This window comes from Pseudopipra pipra, chromosome 3 (genome assembly GCF_036250125.1).
Source record: "Pseudopipra pipra isolate bDixPip1 chromosome 3, bDixPip1.hap1, whole genome shotgun sequence".
In the NCBI taxonomy this organism is placed as follows: Eukaryota; Metazoa; Chordata; class Aves; order Passeriformes; family Pipridae; genus Pseudopipra; species Pseudopipra pipra.
This window is the reverse complement of record NC_087551.1, coordinates 5,186,966-5,210,970: the sequence shown is the minus strand read 5'-3', so window position 1 is coordinate 5,210,970 and position 24,005 is coordinate 5,186,966. Positions and strand designations below refer to the sequence as shown.

Sequence of the window (24,005 nt, the reverse complement as noted above, 5' to 3'; positions counted from 1 at the left end):
AGGGCAGAGCCCAGGGTGAGACCGAGCTGGGGCTGTGGAGCTCAGCACTGAGCAATCCTGGCCCTGCACGGCCTCTGACGTGGAGGAATTGTCTGAGTAAGAGGGAGGGCAGCAGATATCCTCCCCAAAGGTGTGTTCAGCACTGGGAGGTGGCTTCTGGAGATGTCCCCAACAGGGAGTTGGGAGTTGGGATGCTGTGAAGCTTGTGGGATCAGGCATTATAAAATACCCTACCCCACAAGGTGCTTTTACACTTCTAAGTGGCCAAGCACTCAGGGTCCAAGGCTCAGTGTCCCAAGCACGAGGTGCACCCAAGGGTTTTGCTGGAGCTGTTCAGGGAACAGTAATTGTGTCTCTCCTCTAAGACCCACCAGCAGAGAGCCATCTTTTCACGTCTGGATAGAAGCCCTCTTGTCTTTCAATATCAGCCAAGATCCCTTTATTTTATCAGCTGGTTTTAGTTTGGAGAGCTTCTCCCTTCACTTCTATCCCTCCTGCAAATGTATGTTTGAGGATTTTTAGAAATGGGAACGTTTTGAAGACAAGAACAATAATTGCTAATGAAGTCATTTGTTAGTAAAATTAGTTCCAATCAAGAATATTGACGTGCTTTACTATATATTTATAAATACGACTCCTATAAGTAAAGCCAGCAGGATGGGGCATGAACTTCATTTGAATGTAATCCAATTTAAATCTAAAGCAATCGTTGTTTGCTTGTATATTTTATGTAATTTAAATTCCTGAAGAACCAGTGAGTCTTCATTCTTGACCTAAGAATAATATGGGAACAATTCTCTGTCTGATATAGAATTTGTTTTCTGTAAGCAACGTTGCCCAGTTCAGATATTTCAGACTGATCTGCTTTCACTGTGCTGACACTTATTTTTCAATAAGTGACTAAAAAAAGGGAGATGATTCCTTCCTTCACGAAACCCCAATGGCACACAGAGTAGAAGATCCATGTGGTGTGAGAGATCTTGTAGTGCAGCTGCTGCCTTCACACTTCACCCAAGGGTAAATTGAAAAGCACAGATTTAAATGAAGTTACCCTCTTAAGCTTTGAAAACACATCTAAAGAGCACATCTCCAGGACAGAGAGCCTGGACCCATCTGGCAGATAAAAGCCCCTTGTTCAAGCAAATGAAAAAAAAAACACCCATTGTTGAGGAAAAAGGGGAATATTTATGTCACTTAAATCAGTTAATGGCTTAAGAGAGCTCTGTAACTGTACTTCAGCCCCTGTAAGCTTGGTGCCCTGTGACTGACAGCCAAGCCGTTGTCCAAAATTCCTGGGGCTTAGCCCAGATACAAGGAGCAATGGGCAAGGACAGGATGCACATCTGTGGCCTCAGCCCTCGGGCTCTCTGCTCTCCTCTCTCATGGGTGAAATACCGATGTGCTGGTGAAAGAGCTGCACTTCCAGGTGACCTTGAGCTGAAGAGAACAGGGGCAAGAGATTTATTTAAGGAGCCCGTGGGAGGGGCACGGTCTATTTTTAAAGAAAAATAATCCATTTTGTGCATTTATTACACTTTGGGCCTGGGTGGCTGCCAGAGAAAAAGGAGTGCTCCCCTCCTCAGAGGGATCATTGCAAACCTGCCAGGAGCCCTCATGTTTTCTGCAGCACCTCCCTGGATTCTTCTGCTCCACAGCAGCCCAACAGCAGTGGGGTGCCTTTCCCCCTCTCTCACTGCTCGCAGCTGGACCCATAAATCCTCCTTTCCCAGAGTTTTGCCTCATTGCAACACCTCGTGGTTCCTGCAAACCAGAGGGCACTGCAGTCTCTGCAGTGAGTGACTCTGCTGCCATCGCTGCTCCCAAGGGGGCAGTGAAGATGCTGAGAAGGAGCTTTCCTGGGTGTTAAATTCAGGCAGGAGCGAAGCAGGGAGGGTGTGCTGCAGTATCCATTTTAATATTTGATGCACTGAAGCCCTTTGCCTCAGGGATTTGCTGTCAGCTGCTGCTGCATTTGCAGTCTGCTGCAGGATCCAGAGCTGGAGCCCTGCGGATCCAGACCCGACCTCAGGTACCAGGGTGGTGGATACGGAGCAGGGTCACGTTTGGCAGCCTCGGGTGGAGGGAGAAGTGCAGTTGTAAGCAAGGTTTTCGTGCCTTCCTTTTTCCCTACATTCCCCATTCCTCCCCATGAGGCTGCCTTGAATCCAGGTTAAGTAATGCAGGATAGCAGAGTCACAAAAAAGATTAATTGATTCCTCAGGTTTCATTAGACATTGAGGGTAATCACTGTCTGAAACTTCAGACAGGCCCTGGATGAACATGAACCATCATCAGTGCCCAGCAGACAGCTGGCAGCAGTCTGTGAAGCAAATTTAGCTCCAATCTGAATTGCAGGAACCCCAAAATACAGACTATGATTTAAAACTTTGCCCTGGCATATGGAACTAACTGTAGCTGAAGCTGAAACTGGCAAATGGGGAAAATTAATTTTAGATTAATTCTGTACTTAAGAAAAAACACCAGCTTGTGAGGAAGGGCTCTGTATGGCTCTCTTTCTTCACTTCTGCAAAGCAGGGAAATGCCTTAGACTGGGTCAGCTAAACTAGGGCTGGGTTCATTGAGGGAAGGATTTAAAATCTGTGTCTTCTGAGGACTTGGCCTAAGAGCCTGGAAGAGGTCACTCTCTTTAATGAAACACTGTAAAAATCCTTCTCCCTGTCAGGCTAAGGTGAGAAAAAAACTCCTGCACAGTTTTTCTCAGAGATGTTAATCTCTCTTCTGCTGAAGCAATGAAAACTTCCTTATGAACCCAGTGGTAGCAAACTTTAGCTCATAAGGCTAATTTTGTAGCAGCTCGTATTGACTACCTTGTCTAACTACAGATATTTATTCATAATGAAAAATCAATATTTACTCATACTTAACAATCACTCTTCGAAAGTAGAGCTTTCCCCTGCTTATCAATATCAAGTAATATCCCCCTTTGGTAAAAGAAATTTCTCTGCTCCTGAAATGAGGCACTTTCTGTGCTGCATCCCAATATGATTCCACTCAGTGCAGACACCTGTCTCCATAATAACCTGTGCCATCTTCTTCTGAGGAATGTATAAAACTCCCTGAGATGGAAAACAATAGACCATGAATCCTCAGTTAGAAGCTGATTAATGTCAAGAGTGATCATCCACTGGGAAATTTCTCTGGTTTTTTTTATGTGTCTGAGCCAGGCTTTTCATGGCATAGGAATCCTAGTACTTTGGCAAGCCCTGCTGCTTCAAACCTCCTCTGACTTAAAACAAGAACAAGAATTAAAAACTCTACCCCAAAGCTTAATGAGGCTGTTGTATTTCCAGGACATTTCAATAGACCTTAAGCTAAGCACTAATACAAGCTCACAAATAATACAGGCACCACAAATGCTACGTTTTATGGCATAGATATGGAAAATGGAATAGAACCCACATGTCTTCACCTCGTTGGGTCTCAGTGCAACAATAAAATTCACATGAAAGCTCGTTCCTAGAATTAATAAACACGTTGAACTGCAGTGCTGGGAGTGTTAGGTCAGGAGCAAATTAATGTCATTGAGGCAGCGAAGCTTGACTAGGTAAGGCAAGCACCACCTTTGGGCTGCTGAGAAGGCTCCTTCCTTCCACTGCTGATTAACACTTTCCCTTGGTTAGCAGAGGTGGCAAGATGTGAAGGTGGCCTGGCAGAACAGCCTCCTAAAATTGGGGACAGACAGCCTTTACGGGTCCCCACCCAAGTCACCAATCTCAAAAATCCCAAACCAGTGTTGTGTCGCTTATCCCCATTTAAATGGAAACGTGAGGAGCTGTTACGTACACTCTCCCCTTCCTCCTGCCTTTGGAGGAGAGGTTAGACCCCTGGGATTTACTGCCTCAGCTTTTTTGGACATGAAGACTGTAACCACCAAGGAATAGTGTCAGTCACACACTAAAGGTCTGTGGGCAAAGCCCCAGAGGATCATGGCATGAACCACTGCTGGCAGAGACCCAGGAATGAGGGGGGATACCTGTCCCCTGCCCCTCAGTGTTACCCACTCCCAGGGTAAGGGCCATCTCTAAACATGATCAGCTCAAAGGCAGTCACAGAACATGAGCTCTTCAGGTGTCCCCAAAATCGCCTCCCAGCAGATGCCTTGGCAATCTTCCCAGGCTGATAGGTGGCTCAGACCAGGGAACTCGGGAATAGCAGTGCCCATCAGCTTGTTTTCTTTGAAGACAGTCCAAGGCCCACAAGCAGAAGAGGCACAGAGTGTGGGGGAAGCCAGGGAAAGGAGAACCATGTAAAGCTTTTCCAGCTGTTCTGGGCAATTTTGAGGAGCCTAAGACATGAGAAGGTGTCCAGAAGGTATCATAAAGGATCCATTGCATGTGTATGCTGTGATATAAGTAAGGACAACAGTATTAAAATATGATTTCTCCAGCCATTTATTGTTTTAAAAGAGATCCTTCTTTCTGAACCCTGGACAGCACCTGGTATTCCAAACAATATAAATTTCAAGGCCATATATTTTGTTTAATGTCACTCCCAGAAGAGACAGGAACCTGCATTAGAGGCTGACAACCACAGCTTCCATATTATCCCAGACATCTGATGCATCATCTCCAGAAATGGCTGAGCCATGAGAAGCCCAAATTAGTCTTCATCTTCTTCATCTCATCCAAAAATGAGATGTAAACATTTTCCACTTCCACTACATTTCTGTCTGAGGCTAGAAAGGCTTTTTTAACATCTCCAGAGCACAAACAAAAAAACTTTGTCCCCTTCTCCCTCCAGTTCTGATTGTATGTCAGTGGTTCCTGGCTCTGAAGTCTATAATCAGTCTAAGTGTGTTAGGGGGGTTTGGACTAAACAATAGAACAAATGTCATTCATCAGCACAGACTCTTTGGCAGGAGCTGAACTAAACTCGTGCCAGACACAGAGACTGACACACACGTAAGCAAAGAAACAATAAAAACTTTCCCATTTCATTCAGAATGTGCAATACACTGATTTTATAAACTAACCAAATAATGATCAAAAAGCTTACTAAGAAGATTAAAACTCTTCATTTCTTACGTAAATGGGAGCTTTGCAGAATATGACAGAAAAAAAAAGGTGCAAATATTTATTTCTAAAAATTACTCTTATCCTTTTCAAAGCTTTGACAAAAATGATTCCTTTCCTTTCCTCTAGCAAATCCAAGGCCTGTTTTCACTGCCTGGGGATGTGACTACCTTGTCACACATTCTGTACAATCTGTAGTTAGCCAGCTACTAAATCAGATGCTACAGGTTATGTTACTTCTGGAGGGAAGTACTGTTCTCTCAGGCATTGGAATAGGTAAAAAATGGATAACATTTCTCATCTAAAATACTGAATTTCTGCCCAATATTTTCCATTCTGAGCTTTCAGATTTTACCATATAATTGACATCTCCTCCTGTGAGAAATACTAAGTAGTTTAAGCAGTAATGGAGATATTTATACAGAATGAGGTGATTGAATTTTGAAACAAATTAATTTCAACAGCATTGATTAAAAATATTTCTATATTCCTTGCTGGTCTGATTTATTAAACAAACAATTCATCCCTCATTGACCCATATTTCACAACTATACCAGGATATCATTCAACAGGACACAACAACAGCATAGATGAATAAACTTTACTGGCAGTTTACTCAAAAATCTAATTAACCACAAACAACAATAATTGTATTTACATTTTCACACATGCAAAACTGGCAATATTGGCTTTCACAGTGACAGGAAATATTTGAAACTCTTCTTTCAATTTATCTTTTTTATTGAGTGCTAAAGAACCTCATCCTTTAAGAACCTGCTTCCTTAGTTCTTTGTTTACCTCCCTAAGTGTAACCCTTCACATGGCTTTACAATGTGCTTCCCATAAAAATGGCACTTGTCCTTTGCTTTTTTATGAGTTCTAGGCAGAAAACTTCAAGGGAAGTCAGAGATGTTTGCTTTAATGGCCAACTAAGCTGTCATCTGACCTAGAAATGGAACTTCTTGAATCACAAGCACAAGTGAGCGGCTTAATTTCCTCTGACATCTGCAGTTACATCTGGACATTCCCCTTTGGTCCATCTGGATTTGGCAGCCCTGCAGTGTGTTTCATTTGCTCAAATAATGCCAGATTGCTGCTGACCCCCACAAGTCCACATGCATTTGTCTTCTTTTCCCTTGAAGAGAGACAGGTCCTGGCAGTCCCGTTACAATTTTTTAAATAGTCACACCTCTAACTCAGCTCAAAACAATCCACTCCTGGCTTGAGATGGACTTTTTATTTTTTTGATCCCCTGCATCTTGTTTGCTGTGTCCCTTCTCAGAGTGACCATGAGTTTGTGAAAATGAGCCTGTCACCCAGCCACCAAAAACTTTGTACACCTCACTGGTTCAAAGCCAGTTTCATGGCTCTTCCCCATATTCCAACATATGGCAGCACAGAAAGGGATTTTCTAAAATCCAGGTCCAATGTTCTTGTTCCAGCATTCCCAGGAACTTGCTTAGGATTTTTCCTGTATAATACCATATTAGCCTTCCTGAAGCAGCTATTTGTTCCCCTGTGTTACTCCTGGCAGGCCTGAACAGCCTGTCATCTTCCTTTAGGATGACTTTTAACAATGCTAAAGCAACTATGAGGAACGTTATAATCCAGACAAGCTAAATCACTGTCCCAGATATTCTTTTTTTCCTCAATGTGATTCTCTGCAGGCTGCATCTCCTGTGACTGTTGCTGTGACAGTTGCTATTTCTGCAGAGGTGAATATGACAACTCAGCTGAGGAAACAGGAACAACATATATCCAGCTGCAATTCTGCATTTTTAATAGCCTCAAAACAGTATTATTTCATGTGCCTCTGTTAAGGTTCCTGTTAAAAATCTTGTGGGCAAAATTACTTGGAACAAATGCTTGCCAAAACGTCACTTTTTGAAATATTTAGTTAAGAATATTTGTCTGCATCCTTTGCACACTCAGTAAGGGAGCAGGAAGCCCTGGGTACAAAATGGAAGGAACACAGGACAGGTCAAGCCTTGAATATGTGCAATGAGCAGCCTGAAGATCTAGAAATTATTTTCTGAGAAAAGATTCATCAAATCATTTCAGCCATGAAGCCAAGAATAATCGAAATTTGCGGTGAGCATTCCCAGAACACGGAGAAATGACGGGGATTTCACTATATAATTGGTTTGCTGCAAATTGTTCTCTTGCTTCTTGAACTGCATCATACCTTGAGAGGATCTCAGCCACATGACTGCTGAGGTGCTGATGAGCCACTTTTCTCAGCCTTGCCTCTGTTTTGGACTTAAAGAACTGATTCAGTGGAGGTGAGTCAGTTCTGCTCTGCCGTGCTGGAGACAGGACCTGACCAAGTTCTCCTTTAGACACCCAGTGATTCATAGCAAAATCCCTATTACAGGAGCCCTGTTCAGGGTTTTATAGAATACACTACATTCCTGCCCTGTATAATCCACAGGATGTTTGTAGAGATGTGACTTTCTGCTGAGTTTCTCAGTGAGAATTAAATCACGGTTAACCCTGAGATTCAGGGAGGGGTTGTGCTCTTGGTTGTGTCATGCAAAGATCACAGTTGCAGCCCTGTTTTCTTAGGGCACAAGAAGAATGGCATTCAATGCTTCCTGAGCCTCTCTTCTGCACTGTTTGCTCCACTTGCACACTGCACTTCCCTCGGAAAGGAGGAGCAGCTCCATAGCATGTCCTCCTTGTAACACAGCAGCTCTCCATTATTAAACTGTTTGTACTCAAGACATTTTTTTCTTGAATAGGGTCCTTGGTTACTGTGTCCAGAGAGTGAAAAAGTGCTCAATTATGACCAAACAAACCTTCCTCTTCCACTGAAAAGATTTGAGAAAGACCTATATTAAAGAATTGCTTTCTTAGTGTAAGAACTGCCACTTTTTCAGTAACAACACCCTTAACCCTGGAGTTTTCCTGGCAAAGCTCCCAGTTGCTCTGGAAGCTGACTCAGACAGTGCTGTCCCAGCTCAACAGCCTGTGGGGGGTTGACCCTGGCTGGGCACCAGGTGCTCACCAAAGCCACTCTGTCACTCCCCTCCACAGCTGGACAGGGGAGAGAAAATATAACAAAAGGCTTGAGGGTTGAGATAAGAACAGGGAGATCAGACAGGAATTACTGTCACAGGCAAAACAGACCCAGCATGGGGAAAGTTATTTAATTTATTACCAATCAAATCAGAGTAGGATAATGATAAATAAAACCAAATCTTAAAACACCTTTTTCCTACCCCTCCCTCCTTCCTGGGCCCAGCTGTACTCCCAAATATCTACCTCCTCCCCCCAGCGGTGCAGAGGGACAGGGAATGAGGGCTGTGGTCAGTTTATCACATATTGACTGTGGCTCCTTCCCCCTCAGCAGGAGAATCCTCACACTCCTCCCTTGCTCCAGTGTGGGGTCCCTCTCATGGGAGACAGTCCTCCATTAAATTCTCCAACTGGCTCCTTCCTACAGGCTGCAGTTGTTCAGGAACTGCTCCAGCATGGGATCAGTCCTTTAGGAACAGGTTGCTCCAGAGTGGGTCCCTTTCCACAGGGTCAGTCCTTCAGGAACAGGCTGCTCCAGTGCAGGTCCCCCACGGGATCACAAGTCCTGCCAGCAAGCCTGCTCCAGCGTGGGCTCCTCTCTCCATGGGTGCACAGCTCCTGCCAGGAGCCTGCTCGAGCACAGGCTTCCCACAGAGTCACAGCCTCCTTTGGGCATCCGCCTGCTCCAGCGTGGCGTCCTCCACGGCCTGCAGGTGGATCTCTGCTCTCCCATGGACCTGCATGGGCTGAAGGGGAACATCCTGCTTCACCATGGTCTGCACCACAGGCTGTGGGGGAATCTCCAGCACCTGAAGCACCCCCCCATTCTTCCCCAGCCTTGGTGTCTGCAGAGCTGTTCTTCTCCCATGTTCTCACTCCTCTTTCCAGCTGCAATCGCTGTTGCACAGGGGTTTTTCCTCTTCTTAAACCACTGCCACTGCTGGCACTGACTCCATTGAACCCAGAAAAGCTTCTGGCAGCTTCTCACAGAAGCCACTTCTATATTCCCCCAAAACCTTGCCATGCAAACCCAGTCCACAGCCACATTTCTCTGGCTGCTCGGCCGAGCTCCCCTGCCCTGTGTGCCAGCTCAGGACATCAAGTTCTACAATATCTAATTGCAGCTTGTCCTGCTGGACAGCTTGTCCCAAACAAAGCAGTAAACTGGGAGACATGATCTTCAGAATGACTTTGTTCCTTTCCCTCCCTCACTCCAGCCCATAAAACCATTCATCTGAGCAACTGCTTACAAGCACGGCATTCACAAATCCCACCTCGCAGTGGGATCTCATCACTTCTGATGATGCCCTTTTTACAGTCTACCGCTTTCATTCACTCTCGTGTCTTCAGCTGTGAGGCAGTAATTTAACCCCCCATCTGGCGCTATTAATTTGCACTGATAACTTCATGTCTCTTCTAAAACAGCCTTCTATTTCTAACACACTTGAAAAGAGTGCCTTTTTTAGGCTTTCTAGCACAAAAAAAAAAAAAAGGAAGAGGTCTGGGCTTTGCCTTGCGATATCACAAACACTGGTTTGCTTTTATTTTCAGTGGAAGTGCTGCAGAGCGAGTGCACGTCTCAAATACCGCAGTGAGTGGATAGCAGTTGTTATTCTTTTGCTCAGCTATTTGCCTCTGAGACACTACAGGGGGACAGTTCTCACAGATACTGCCATCCTGGTGTCTGTGCGTGGCTGTAAGACTGAGATTGGGAGTTAGGGGGCACCTCTGCACCCCCTTTGCCTTGTGAAACACACAGATTGAACAGAAGGCTGTGGCTGCTAAAGGGGGGCAGACTGGACATCAGGAGTGAGATTGTTTTATAACCTAACACTTCAAGGCACCTTTAAAATGTCTCTATCAAAAACTTGAGTATTGATGTAAGTCTCTTGATGTAAGTCATTGGTGTGCTGATACGCAAAGAACAGCAAGAAAGAGAATTAATCAAAAAGTCCATCCTCTCCTTTCTCTTATTTTAGTCTGCTGGGTTTTGTCTTTTTTTGTGTGTTTGGGTTTGTGGGTTTTTTTTCATTTCCCTAGTTATTTTATTCTCACTTTTATCCTCTTCTCCCCTCCTTCAGCTTTACTGGTTCAGTGGATCATTTTTTTGGTTAAGATAAAAGTAGCCCTTCTAAGCCCAGGATTTGGCCTACTGTGTTTTACAATACTGGAAAGCCTGGTTAAATTTTGAAAGGTCTCTGACTTCTCTACTACAGGAAGTTCATTGTTTTGAGAAATAGATTCTGGCTGTGGGCATGAATGCAAGAGAGGTTGTCTGGAGAACAGCTGAGTGTACAATACATTTCTTGGAAATGTCACCACAAAAACAGACTAGACCCCAAACAGAAGGTAAAGAAACAAATCTGTAAACAGCTCTGGAGTCTCACATTGTGTGCTTGAACATCTGATCTCCAGCACCACGGAGTGTGTCCTGGCCATTGGATCAGGGTCTTATCTCTTCACCTGCCAGGCTGGGGAATCTTTTAAAAGTTTTGTGAGTAATCTTCTGTGTGCAAGTAAAGGCTTTCTGGGGGAAAGGAAAGAAAGAAATATAATGGGATCCTGATTGGGAAAGAATGGGGCACTTAAGAATACAAAGTCTAAAGAGGAAAACAAATGTTACTCCATAAAGGAATAGGAGTAGCCATGGGAAAATCACAGTATGGCAGCAGGAGAGCTGCTCATCAATCTCAGTAGCAGTTTAATAACTTTGCAGATAAATGGTTGCATCCACAATAAAGAATTTATTGGATTTCACCGTTCAATTAAAAACCATATATTGTCACATTCTTTACTGTGGGCAATTTTTGAAATCAAAACTGGATAACTGTACTGCTGGAGAAGCAGTTAATATGGAGAAGCCCTGTAGCCTGTGGGATGTTCTGTTTTATAAAGTGTTCAGATCACTGGTGGGTAACCTCTTCTGGCCTCTCACTCAGTGAACGAGTCCAAAGAGAGGGAAGCTCTGCAGTCCTTGTAGCTGAGGGTGCTTATGGAGTCAGGAACTGGAGTTAGCTCTTCACCTCCACCTGTCCTGTGTTCCTGTCTTCCTACTCTTTCCCTTCTGTCCCTTTGTGTTCTGGGTGGCCCATTCCTTGTAATGCCTTGTCTGTCCATACCAGCACATCAAGCCCCTGTCCTGAATGGAGCTGAAAGGAATCTTTCTTCACATCTCCCTCCCTGGAGAAGGTGGTTTCCCTCAGAGCACCTGGAGAATATGATGAGAGTGGAGAGCTGAGGCTGGGTAAGCTGAGGTAGGACTGGGAGGAGACCCCAAACTCCAAGAACCAAAAAGGCAGCGTAGTTACTGAGGCCTCCAGAGGATGAGGGATGCTGCTTTGCTCTTCTGTCACATGCTACCATCTATCAGCCTGCTTAATACTGTAACCTTAAATGCCCTGGGCACTAATCTGGAAATTGGGGTACTACAGTAGATAACACCTTTTTTGTGACGTCTGCAGCTCTCTGGTGCTGTCAGTCTGTTAGAAGTGCACACCTGTTCTTGTTTACCGGGCTTACAAAACGATCTTCGGAGCCTGCAAGTTGCTTCAGGAGCAGCTCTTTTGTACTATTTAGAGCAGTCAATTAAGAAAAAGGGAACTAGACGACACAATGGTTTAAAATAATAAAACCCCTTTGCTAATATTGAAAATCTAAAGCCTGCAGATGGCCCTACTGTTGCGTTACAAAGGCAGTCTAGAGCATTTTCAATTCCACTTAGTGCATTCCTGGCGCCTCGAGGGTTTTTTCCACTGTCTCTTGCCGTGCTCGTCTCTCAAATGAACTAAACCGACAGGGCTCCGCCACAGCAAAGAACCATCCAGGCCTTTATTTTTTTTTTTTCCCCTCCTCTCTTTTTTCTTTTGTTAAAAAAGAAAATCTCTTGGGAAAATCAGACTTGAAGAGACTCATCAAGTCTAGTCTCCCGTGACCACCAACAGCTACGTCACATAATCCCCTCCGCGCATTCGCCAAGCGCCATCTTAGAACCCTGGGCTGCTCTTGGCCTTCCTGCCTCTTGCTCCTGCCGTTGGTACCACAGAAGACATCCATTTTCAGGAATTGCAAGCCCCATATCCCAAAAACATGTTTTCAATGGCAAAAAAACCTGTAGGAAATCCTTCAAAAGGCCAGGCAAGCAGTACCTGCCTCTGTCCAGCTGAGCAAATAACACGAACGCTTCTCCGGGGAGAATGGCTCTTTGAAGTCAGGCAGTGAATTCCAGTTTAATTGGGTTCCCACACCTTACTTTGTTTCTTGAGGGCTTTTCGTGCACCTGAGTGTCACTCACGTGAATACTCTCCAGAAAAGCAAATGTTTGGCTGAAAGGCTCAAAAACTCACAAAATGTACCCTGGCTGTATATTCAGCTGCTGTGTTACCAGTTCAGAACCGGTGCTGTTGAAGGGAGAGAACTCAATCCCACTCTCCTCTGCAGCCCTAATGCAGCTCTGGTAAAAAGCACAGCTCTGACAAACTCCTGGTCTTGTGTTATGCATGATCAAAAGTGTGAATGTTGCATCTGCCTTCTGGTCTGAGATCTCTTTCTCCCATTATTATCATGAATGTAATACTAAAAATTTGGGTTTATATGGCACCTTCCAGCCAATCCTTTTGCTAACTTGAAGGGGATAACCATGTGTAGCACCCTCTCAAATGATAAGTAAATGATAACCACCTTTGTAGGGAGGATGTTGCATTTTAGGGGTATTAATTTTTACATCACCAACCCCAGGCAGTGGAAAATGCTATGCCCTAATATACATAAAAATATCTTTCCAAAGGTAGGAGATACTTATCCTACATCTGAAGCTGAGGAATGCAAACTAGAAGTTGTTTTAATCTCAGTTTTTTCTTCTGTGCATGGAGGTAACTGAGGCACTTGACAAATTATTAAATTTATGTAATGTGTGATACTTGCACACGAATGCAGATATTCTGGGTGCAGCCTCAATGTTTTAATCACCAACCCACAACATCTGAGGTTCAGATGTTACTGAACTTCTCCAGTTCAACAAATTGCAAGAGCCTTTTACCGTTCTCTGCAAGAACAAATTATTCCTAAGAGATGTCTGTGCCTAACAAACAGAAATCTCTCTGCTAACAATGTCAGTGGCTGTCGGGGTCAGCCCTGAGCTCGGGGAGGTTTGTGGCCACGTGGGCACGGATGGTGCAGAGGCTCCAGGCAGGAGCAGCGCTGGGCTGAATGAAACAGCAATTCCCTGGTGCCTGCAGGAATGCAAGCTTGGCTAAATCCCTCTGGGGTGAACGCTGAGGTGCCTAAGGATGTGAATGAGGACCAGACTGAACCAAAAAATACTACAGCAGGGAGGAGAAAGAAAACTTTCATTTGCATCTAAAGCATGGTGAAGCTAATTTTAGGATCATTTATTTTAAAAGATGCTTAAATATGCATGGAAGGCTTCTGTTCCTGTTTAAAAAAAGAATCAATGAATGGTAACACTATTTTGACAGATCAGCTCTATTGAAATACTTTTGTTTCGTGAAATTTTTTAGAGTAGCTGGAGGAAATATATTTACCTCTGTAAGGCAGATCAAGGAACTGGCATCTGCACAGTTCCACTGGGAACTATAATTTCCAGGAGAGGTAAAAAGAACCGAAGGAAAGGCTGGCACATCTTCCAAATAACTGGTTTATACAAAAGGAAAACCAAAATTACTACTTCTGCTACTAATGTATTGCAATTCAGAATCAGAATTCCTCTCCTTTGGGTGAAGAGTAAATATAACAAATAAATACATCATGACAAAAGCCAGAGCTGTGAAGTGAACAGAGCCTTTAGATCCTCTTCACTTCAGTCTTCTAGTCTGTTTGACAGGCTAGTGACTGTGAAAGCCTTTGGAGATTTGCTGCCTGGGGTTTTCAGAGAGGGAATGCTACTGAGAAAAGGTGGGAGATGGAAGTGATCAATGTAAAATTACAAACGTGCCCTACCAAGCACTCTGCAGTGCCTTGTATGTGCATCTCGCTGATAACCGGTAGGTTTTGAGTAAAAAATAGCAAATCTTGCATTAATTGCAAAAGCCACCTACATGGGGCATCCTTTTGTAATATCTAGGATATAAATTTGAGTTGTTAGCACTGACACAGGCTATGACAACTATAATTTCGCTCATGGATTCTACCAGTAAACTCTGGCACAATAACTTTGTTATATCGAAAGCACAAAGAACACTATGATTATAATGAAAACATATAAGAGCAGTTCCCCTCTTTCTCTTTTAAAAACATGTACAGTGAGACTCAGCTTTGCTTTCTTTTATACTTCTACTCCACCAATACTATGCCTCAAACACTAGGAATATTGCCTTAAAAAACTTGATGGAAGAAGCATCATTTTCCTATGTATTTATTGGAATGCAGGAAAACCTCACACGACTTCCCAGCCTGAAAGAAAAACGAATGTCTATTGCTAGGAATTTCTGACTTTTTCTGCACTGAGGTAAAACTCAGTTGTGTGCTGGGTTTTACACCACACAGAAAGTTCTGCTGGTGTTATGTACCAGCAGAGTGCAGCAGAACCCAACCTGAAATAGAGGCACAACATGCAGGATTCCTCCTCCTCTGCTGCCTCATCACTGCTCAGTGTCACCATTTCTGAGGCAGAGTGACTGTGTGAGCCTCAGCTGTGAGGAGCTCTGACAATGGAACCAAGCTGGTGAAAAATAGGGAGGGGGGGGGAATGGCATTTCAAGTGACTTCTATTTTTAGAAGAGCTGCTCCTTCAGCAAATACACCCATTTTGGGTTTAAAACATGAATGGGGAGCCCCAGCTCGGGAGCTTATCTGCCTGTGGTGTAGCACAGCACTCAGTTATGCTAATCACACTAATTAACAATGGGGCCCAATAATAAGTTAAATCCCATTCAAAAAAAGTGAAATAGGGCATTGTTAGCTCTGAAAAAAAAAATTAAAAATCTATTCAATAGCCAAGCAGAGCACAGATTGGTCAGCAATAACTTTCAGCTTTCAAAGGCCAGGAACAGCCATGATTAATTACTTGGCATTTCCTTCTTCTCCTCCCTGTGCTTGTAGTAGAATTCAGCTTTTTCCAGTGAGGAAGATAAGATACTATATCTCTCATTATTAAAAGAAAAAGAAAGAAAGAAAATAAAAAGGTTATAATGCAATGATTGGATTCTCTTTAGAACTACTGAGTGCCAGTAAATTTCAGAGGGAACATGTACACAGCACTTGTTTCCCTTGGAAAAACCTGAACTGCTCAATGTTCCATTGCAAATCCCACAGAATGATGTGCAGGGAAGTGTTTTCCTTGATCTTAACTGACTTTGGATTAGACTCCTTGGAATAATCAAAATCAGAAGTCAACAATCATCAGGGTCCTAATGCCTGAGTTTGTGTGCCTTTCATCCTGGTGGTCTTCAGCAGGAATCAAAAGAGGATTGTAGCTCAGCATGAAGATGGGGAAATAGCAAGTGAGCAAAATGAAAGATTTAAAGGCAAAGCTAAATTTCCTTCTAAAATAACAGGGCAAGTAGTTCAAACACTTCCCCTAGGCCATTCAATTCCACTTCTGAGTCTCACAATGTCAGCCATGGGGCCATCACAAAGCAGGAAGAAATATTTTGAGCCTATGAAGTTGACTTGTCTTTGTGCTCGGTGGAAAGGAAAGACCTAGAAAACTTAGTGGGATGTGGGACAGCATATTGGAAACTGTGATCTGATGAGAGGCAGATTTTGCTGGTGGGAGTGTGTGTATCTAAGCATTTGTGGGGGGAGTAACAAGGGGGTGACAGACAAGAACTAGGAATATCACTTGTGTGTTTTGGAGAACTGCTGGTTGCAATATGATGCAGCAAGCTAAATCTGCAAGGTCAGTAGGCAAGAAAGCCAGAGTTAAAGATATCACTGAAGGCTCAAAAATAATGAGCTAAAAAATAATAAACTATTCTTTGACAACTTATGGCCTCAGCAAACTGTATCCAGCACTCCCAGGAGCAAATATATGAGCCCTGGTGCCCGCTCCAAAGTCCAGCTTCCTCAAGGTAATCCTGATCTGCCCGAGATCTGCATCCTGCTGCAGCTCTCAAGCAAAGTATTATTCTTGTCTCTGTTGGATGCTCTAAAACGGTTGAACAAGTCTCCTGTTACAGCTTGCCTGGCACTGGCCCAGCCCAGAGGTGACTGCATTGGTAGCAGGGCATGAAAGTCCACAGACAGAAAAATGTGCTCTGCCCAGGGAAAGCTGCAAAGTCAGTCTGCATTTGTTGTAGTTGTACCCAGCTCAGAACCCCAGAAATCTCTGAAATGAGTGTGTGTGTGTGTGTGTATAAATATGTGCAGGTGAAAGTACCGTCCTTATATTATAAGGAGTTATGACAGAGATTTGGGAAAAAATTACAAGGAGAAGAGTAGTTGTGTGACAACAAGCCAAAGCAAAGGTAAAACAGTTTCTTCCCTTCATTCCTGAGAGAAGAAATAATTAAAAAACCCGAGCCCTACACTGTGCCATATACTTCCCATTTTTCCCCAAGGGTTGCTACAAATGCAGCAGCCGTAGCCTTGTGACACAGAGACATAAAAATTGCTGAAGTTGTTCACACTGACAGGAAAGTATTTTGTTTTGTTGCCTCGCTCAGTTGAAGCAGTGCAAGCATTAGGTACAGACCGTGCTTTATTTGCCTTAACACTTCAGTTTTGCTATTTGTTGCCCTACCTAAAGCATAGGGAGATAAATGAAAAGCTTTCCCTTGACCTGAAAAGCAGCTCCCACCTCCAGTGTAATAAATCTGCAAACTGGAGCTGCATCTCATTAGGTGGGTTCAGTACTGGCTGGATTCTGCTGTTCTTTCTTTCACTGCCCCCATGAGTTCAGTGGACACAGAGCCTGGTCCGGAGTGCTCTTGGAAATGCCACTCTAATTTTCTAGTTAGCTGTAGAAAGAAAGTTAAGCTGCATTTCTTTGGGGGTTGCTATTTAGCTGCATTTTGTTTCGTAACGTGCTGAGTTTCTGCAACTCCTCCTGACTTCGGAGGGAGCCTCCAGCTTTTGCTTTTGCAAATCAGGCCTGCCTGCACCTTTGGTTTGGTCACCTCTGTTATCTTTTTGGCACCCATCCGAGGGATCAAACTCTTCAGTGGTCACCTCCTGGCTGACCCCTTCTGCGCTACACAGCAGCAATGGAAAACCACTGCTGCTTTTCCCTGGACTGGTGTCCATGCTCGTGATGCAGGGACATGCAGGGAGATGGGGGCCTAGGAGAGAATCACTTCCCATAGCTACACCCGTCGGAGCACTCAATTCCCGTATGGCTCCATCCCTTCCCTTGCCACCCGCAGGGCTGGCTGCCCCACACCATCCTCATGCTGCTGTGGTCGGTGCGGGAGCAGCTCTGTGCCCAGAGCTGGGACGACATGGGGGGTGTGGGACGGGCATGTCCTTGCGGATGCTGCGGCCAGGGCTGGCAGCAGACGGGTACGGGTTGTGGGGCTGCTCTGCCACCCCCGGGTTGCACCACAGACCAGCCCCCCCTCTCCCCCCGCTTTTCAGCTGGGAACGAAACCGGCAGCAATTATTCAAGCCAAGCACGTAAATCTGGCAGATCCCGCGGCCCCGCTTTGACGCAGCTACGCAGCGCAGTGTCTGGACACGCAGCCCAATCCCCCTTTTCTCCTCTTGTTTATTCGCCCCGCAGAAAAAGCAGCGAAGTTACCAACTTCGCCGCACCGAGGGGCTCGGGGAGGCTGCGGTGCCGGGGAGCGGGGAGGGCGGGCGGAGGGGACATCGCCGGGGGAGCGGGGCCAGGAGCCGTGACGGGGCAGCCCGCGTTACATAAGGCGGCGGCTCCGCACCGCTCCGCAGCGCGGAGAGCGGGGAGGGGGGGCCGGGACGGAGCTCAGACCCCCCTGCCCCACCGCACAGGGGCACCGGAGCCCGCGGCACCGAGTGCCCGAGGCGCCCGGGGAGCAGCGGCGCCGAGGGGAGGGGGCCGAGAGGCCGGAGCGCGGAGCCGCCGCGGGAGCAGGGGAGCCCCAGGGGGCGGCCGGTGGTCCCCGTGGGCACTGCCCGGCCCCGGAGGGACCCCGCGGGCTTCGCGTTACGTAACCCCCCGGCTTCCCTTACACAAACACCTCGCCGGGGAGAGGGGCCGAAGTGCCAAGCGCCCATTAATTTCAGGAACTAAAGCTATTTGCCTTTATTATTATTATTATTATTATTATTATTATTTTAATTTTATTTCGCCCTCTTCGCTGCACAACCACAACTGCTCCTGCCCGCGGTCCTGTCCTGGAATGAGCGAGTCGGGAATCGCTTCCCAGTCCCGTGCGGCGCGGCGGGGTCTGTCCGGGGGGGCAGCCCCGGGGCGGGGGGCGCGGAGCCGCAGGGCGCTGCAGCACGGCCGCCCCCGCTGCCGCCGGGGGGGCTCCGCCACGGCTCCCGCGCCGCTCTCCGCGGTGCTGAACACACACAGAGATACATAGAGAGAGAGCGATATATATACATACATAGACACACACACAGGCGCACACACACAGGGAGAAACACACACACACACACATATATATGTATACAGACACACGCACGCACACAAACACACAGGGATATTTCCCTCCCCCGGTCCCGGCGCGGCCCCGGCGCTGTCCGCGGTGCTGAAGCGCCGCCGCAGCCCCGGCGCGGTGCGGGCGCTGCAGTGCCCCGGGCGGCACAGCCCGGTCCGGCCCTGCGGCGCAGAGCGCCCGCACACCCTTCTTCCCGCTCCGAGCTGGGAATGGCGCTGGTTCCCCTTCTCCTCCGACCTTCCCTTCCCCGCCGGCCTCCTGCCGCCCGCACGGCCGAGAGGCACAGCCCGGCTGCCTACAGCCGGCGATGGGGCTGGTGGCGAAATTACCTCCCTCTCCCTGCCTTCCTCCGTGCCCGCAGCAGCCCGGAGGCTGGAGACAAAAACAGCCGAACGGGTCTCTCTTTAAACATATCCTTTTTTTTTTTCCCGTTTCATTTTCGTCGATACCACCCCCGTCCATACCGGCGGTGCCCGCGGCGGTGTCCCACCTTTACCTGTGCCGATGGGAGCGCGGCGCGGCGGGGTCGGCGGGTCGGTGCGGCAGCTGGACGGGAGGGAAGGACAGGCGCTGCTGACCTCCGCGGGGCTCCTTCTTCAATGGAGCGGGAGCCGTGCCCTCATCAAAGATGGCCGTCCGCTCCTACGTCAGCAGCTTTTAATAGCCGGCCCCGGCGGGGGGAGCGGGAGGGGGCAGAGCGGGCCGGGCGCGCTTGAGTCATCGCCGCCGCACCGCTCCGCGCTCCGCCGGCCCCGCCGCCTCCCGCCACCGCCTCCCGCCGCCGCCTCCCGCCGCCGGCGTCGGGGCAGGGGGCTGAGAGCGGCCGCTGAGCCGGGGAGGGGGGAGAGGGGCCCTCCCGCAGCAGCGATTCCCTCCGCCAAGGGGTGGTCCGAAGAGGGTATCCCTCTGAAGTCCCCGGTACTCCATATATGGCCAATCTACGTGGGCTTCTATTTTTATGTGTGAATTCTTGCTTCTTCTCCCCTCTTTTTATGTCTCAGAACGTCCTGCCAGGGGTCTGAGTGTGTTAATCTGGTTATTCCCCCCCTCTCCTCCCTCCTCCCGCCTAAGTAGGAGCAGCCAAACGCAAGGAAATCCATGGTTGAGGGCATGTGTTGTAACTGATCATTTGAGGGACAGGTTAAAAAAAAGAGAGAAATTAAAAACAAACAAAAGCCTGGGCACCTACACTCACAGAGCAGAGTGAACACATCCCACTGCTGCCGAGGTAGGAAACGGCAGCTCTGTTCCAGGAAAGAGCCTGACTGATTTATCATGGAATAATTAAAATATTCATTCAGAGCGTACCTAATTTGGAGCAAATGGAGCTGTCTCCAGTGTGATTTCTAATCGGAAGGAAATCCTTTCATTTCGTACAAAACCGTGTATGTTTGTAAAATTTATCTCTTAATGGGGAATTTAATGAAGGATGGGAATTGCAGCCGAAGCGCGATGCTCCCTTTCGTAACCTCAGTCATCCTTTCCCTGTCATTCCACAAGCCTTAGTGCGTTCATTTATGGAACCATCCAGTCCTACAGATGCCTCTCTCTCCCCTGTCTGAGCCTCTCCTGTGAGCGATAACCGAGCACTGGCTCTGTTTAACTCCGACACCCTGGTACAGGCTTTTCTAAACAGTCTGTGGATCACACAGAGTCAAAACATCAGTCCCGCATTAGCGATAATTCCATCCTCATCATATCTCTTCCTCCCCCCCCTCACTTTTGCCAAGGCAAGGAAAACCGGAAGAGAGGGAAGACGATGCAGCTGTATTTTGGAGCGCGTTCATCTCGTGTTATGGTTGTATGGGCGTGGGGGAGGGACGGGGAGGGGAGGGAAGGGAAAGCGCGGGGGAGAAGGAGAGAGAACTGCGGGTGATTCCTCCTCCCCTGCTCTGTAGTTCCCCACAGAAAAACGTGACTGTAGATCGTGCTTTGTGAGTCGCACCCTCTCCTACGAAAATATGTCCTTCAGTCTCATTTGAAGGGAAGCAGTCAAAAGTTTGCTAAATATACGACAAAGGAATTCTCAGGCAAGAGGGGCTTCCTGCTGCATTAGAGTATCTAATGAGTTGTGCGCACGGAAACCGCAGGGAAGGAGGGAACCTGTCAGGTTTGAGGGCTGTAAACACAGACTAACAGCATCAGATTAACGCTGTGCAGACACCCCCCCCCCTCCAGGTGAGGGATCTGGAACAGCAGCCTGATTGGGAAGCAGATTTAGCGTCACAAACGACAATTTGGAAAAACAAACCTTTCCTGGCCGGCTCACGCACGGGTTAATCGTGCCCGGCGCTTGGGTTAGGTGAGCACTGCAGATGGCAGGAGGAATCCCAGAGTGAGCCCTGCTCTGAAATCCAGGCTGTCTGTGCGCACGCACTGTGCGAGTTCCAAGCACACACGGAAAGTTAAAAAGGAATTTTCAGTCAGACAGCTTGTCTGATAGGTGGTTTTGAAATAAAGTATGATTTTTCAGAGAGCAATACTAGTACTTATTAATAATTCATCTTAACGGTAGATAAGGGAAGGAAAAGAGAAATTATAAACTGCTGTTTTGACTAAGCCACCAGCACTGCAAAATGCTGGCTGGGTTTGGATTCAGCCCAATAACGCCTTTGAGAAGAATTTCAGTCCATTGGATACCAGCAGGGATGAATTTGGCTCCTTTTATCAAAAGCCAGGGAGGAAAATGCAGTGAAGGCAAAATAAAATGCAGCATAACTTGGGGAAAGAGGGATAAGGGATGGAAAAAGGAAGAGAAAGCAGGGAGGGAGTGGGAGCAGGATAAAAGGTAGGTTTCCAGTGAGAAAACTGTGTTCAATTTAAGATTCATTTTCAAGCTCTGCTGCAGCAGAAATCATGTATTTTAATAAAACAACATAGGACAGAATCATTAAAGAGATCACGAACGTCACCCAATAAGCTTAGTAGGAACAACTACCTTTCCTACAGTTATTCTGAGTGAGGGAAGGGATATATCCTGTGTCATTCAGGAACACAGATGCCTCTATCCTGGAAGATGCAGAGGGGGGCAGCCTTTTGCACCAAAGCACTAGGATTTCTGTCGCAATAAGTGCTACTAAGCAAGTTTAGCTGATTCTTTAGCATCTTTTGAGGATGGTTTAAAAAAAGAAAAAAAGAAAAAGTACATGGGGATTTTTTTTTTTACTCTATCCCATAGTACTTGAACACTCATTTCACACTGTATTCAGGAGAGCTGTGAGAAGCAAAGCCTATAAATGAGGAAGGAGGAGATAGAAAACCGGAATTTGGTCTAAGAATGATTCAGCTCATTCCTAATTATTCAGGCAAATATTCAGCAGGCTGAACAACTGGTACCTGTGGGCACAGCCCATGAATAATGAGACAGGGAACACACTTTCCTGTATGAGAGGGACATGATGTGGGTTCCCACGTTACCAGCCAGGAGCCAGCAAAGGGCAGAGCAGGCAGAGCCTGCAGCAGGTTCAGAGGTGGAAAGAAAGCCCTTGTTTTGGCCATGATTTGAGATCTGTGGGCAGCTGGAGCTTCCTGGCTGTCACAGCATCACCCTCAGCCTCCAACACACACTCCTGGGTGCTGCCAAGCTGGGCTGTGAGGCAGCTAAGTGAGCAAAACCCCACAGTGCTGACAGTGCCACCAGGTCCTGGACGTGAATTCCTGGGCTCTCCTGGAGCCGGCTGTGACACAAAGTCTGCCTCAATTTCTTCCAGCTTCCTCAGACATTTCCATTCTTTATTTTTTTCTCAGCAGAGAGGGAAATATCTTGTTTATCCCAGCACTGCCCATCTGTGCCTCAAGTATGTGGCTGGGAAATGAACTGAACTGGGCATAAAGCAAAAAAGAGAGGGAAAATGTACCTGCTTTGGCCCTGAACATTTCACAGCCTCTCCACTTTCTGCATTTTCCAGTCTTAGATGCCAAGGCATGCCCTAATCTGTTATGGGCCGTGTGATAAGAACAGTTTGAGGATTGAGCCCTTTATGCAGAACTCCCAGTTATTTTCTGTCATTCACTGCTGTTTATGTAACTACTGAATTTTGACCATCAGTGGTACTTGCCTCTGTGTGCCCCAGGCTGCTTCTGATTAAATTTGAGGGAATGGCTGGGCCTGATTCTCCCCTGCAATTTCGGGATCTCTAGATATACAGTTAAGCTGTGGGCTTTTTTAAGGACCTGTCTATGATCAGGTGCTCCACTTCAAGCCAAGCCAAGATTCCTCTGAGGCTTATGTTCAAAAATAGAGAGATTTAAAATATGATTTTAACATCAACCTTCAGAGATGAGTCCCCACTGATTTCCTGATTACTCTCTTAGATGTGCAGAGCCAGATCCCCAAAGGTATTTTGGTACTCAATTCCCACCTAGTTGCTTAAAGAGCAACCAGGACTTAAATATTTGGTGAGTCTGTGTCTCCACTGCTGACCCCACCTCCTTCTGCCCTGGCTGGGTCCTTCCCACACCTACACAGTCCAGTTTGACTGTGTCATTTCCAGCAAGGCCAGGCTCTAACATCTATTATCTGATGTGTAAAGGAGAAGTTGTCACAACATAATCATGGAATAATTATTATAATTATAAATATAATAGGAATTATATTCTGGTCTGGAGGTAGGACTGGTCTGAGGTCTCCAAAAACCTTGCCAATTGGAGTTTTAGGCCAAGCTCAACTGTCATGAGAAGAAGGCTCTGCCCAAGTCTCACTAGGCACAGAGTCACAAAGATGTTGGACACAGAGGAAGGAGGAGTAGGATCATTTGGTCTATATTTTACAGAGGAAAGGGGATATAAACACAGGTATCTGTGCCTGTGAGAGGGACAGAAGGTAAAGGTTAAACTCCATTTTTCATTTAAAACTATTCTGCTTTATTAAAATAAACAAGGTCATGCTTTGGGGGGATATTTCTTGATTACAGGAACACAGGCAATTTAAAACTGTGTCTAGACTTTTGGAACTGAGAACTGCAATTCTCTTTGTTTGTAGGCTTTGAAATCGGTGGAGCTGTGATGAGTTCAACAAGCTGGCTTGTGATTTTTAATAATCCACCTGGAGATGAGGGTATGGCTACTCCTTCCTTTATGGTTAGAATTGTCAACCACACAGTACATGTATTTGTTACAGTATTTATTTAATCATTTTTGAATGGTGTGAAGTGGTGCACGAGTACCAACTTCATTCCACTTGTGTCTGATTATACTGAGTGAAGTAAATGGGATTGAAGGAGGGAAATAGAAACATCACTAATCTTTAGGCAAAAGACAAAAGTGTAAAGCAAACCAGAACACCCCTTCTCCTCCCAAACACCAGTTTCTGTCCAGAAAACAGACAGCTCTTAGGGTCCCCTGCAGACTTATGGGTTCATCAGTTGTCACAGCAAATGGTGACAGCCACAGCAGACGAAGACGTCCTGAAGAT

General features: G+C 46.4%; 2 protein-coding genes across 3 annotated transcripts in view; one reads left to right on the top strand and one right to left on the bottom strand.

Annotated features, from left to right (window-relative positions):
• SNAP25 (synaptosome associated protein 25) overlaps positions 1 to 19,225 on the bottom strand; it is a 60,497-nt gene extending 41,272 nt beyond the window's left edge. The window contains exon 1 of one of the 2 annotated variants that reach the window (XM_064647549.1): positions 19,089 to 19,225. The gene's annotated coding sequence lies outside the window, so the exon portion shown is untranslated. The remainder of the gene's footprint in view (positions 1 to 19,088) is intronic. The other variant, XM_064647548.1, reaches the window with a different exon arrangement.
• Positions 19,226 to 23,586: 4,361 nt separating this feature from the next.
• Positions 23,587 to 24,005, top strand: part of PAK5 (p21 (RAC1) activated kinase 5) — a 221,389-nt gene continuing 220,970 nt past the window's right edge. Inside the window, exon 1 of the mRNA XM_064647526.1 lies at positions 23,587 to 23,648. The gene's annotated coding sequence lies outside the window, so the exon portion shown is untranslated. The remainder of the gene's footprint in view (positions 23,649 to 24,005) is intronic.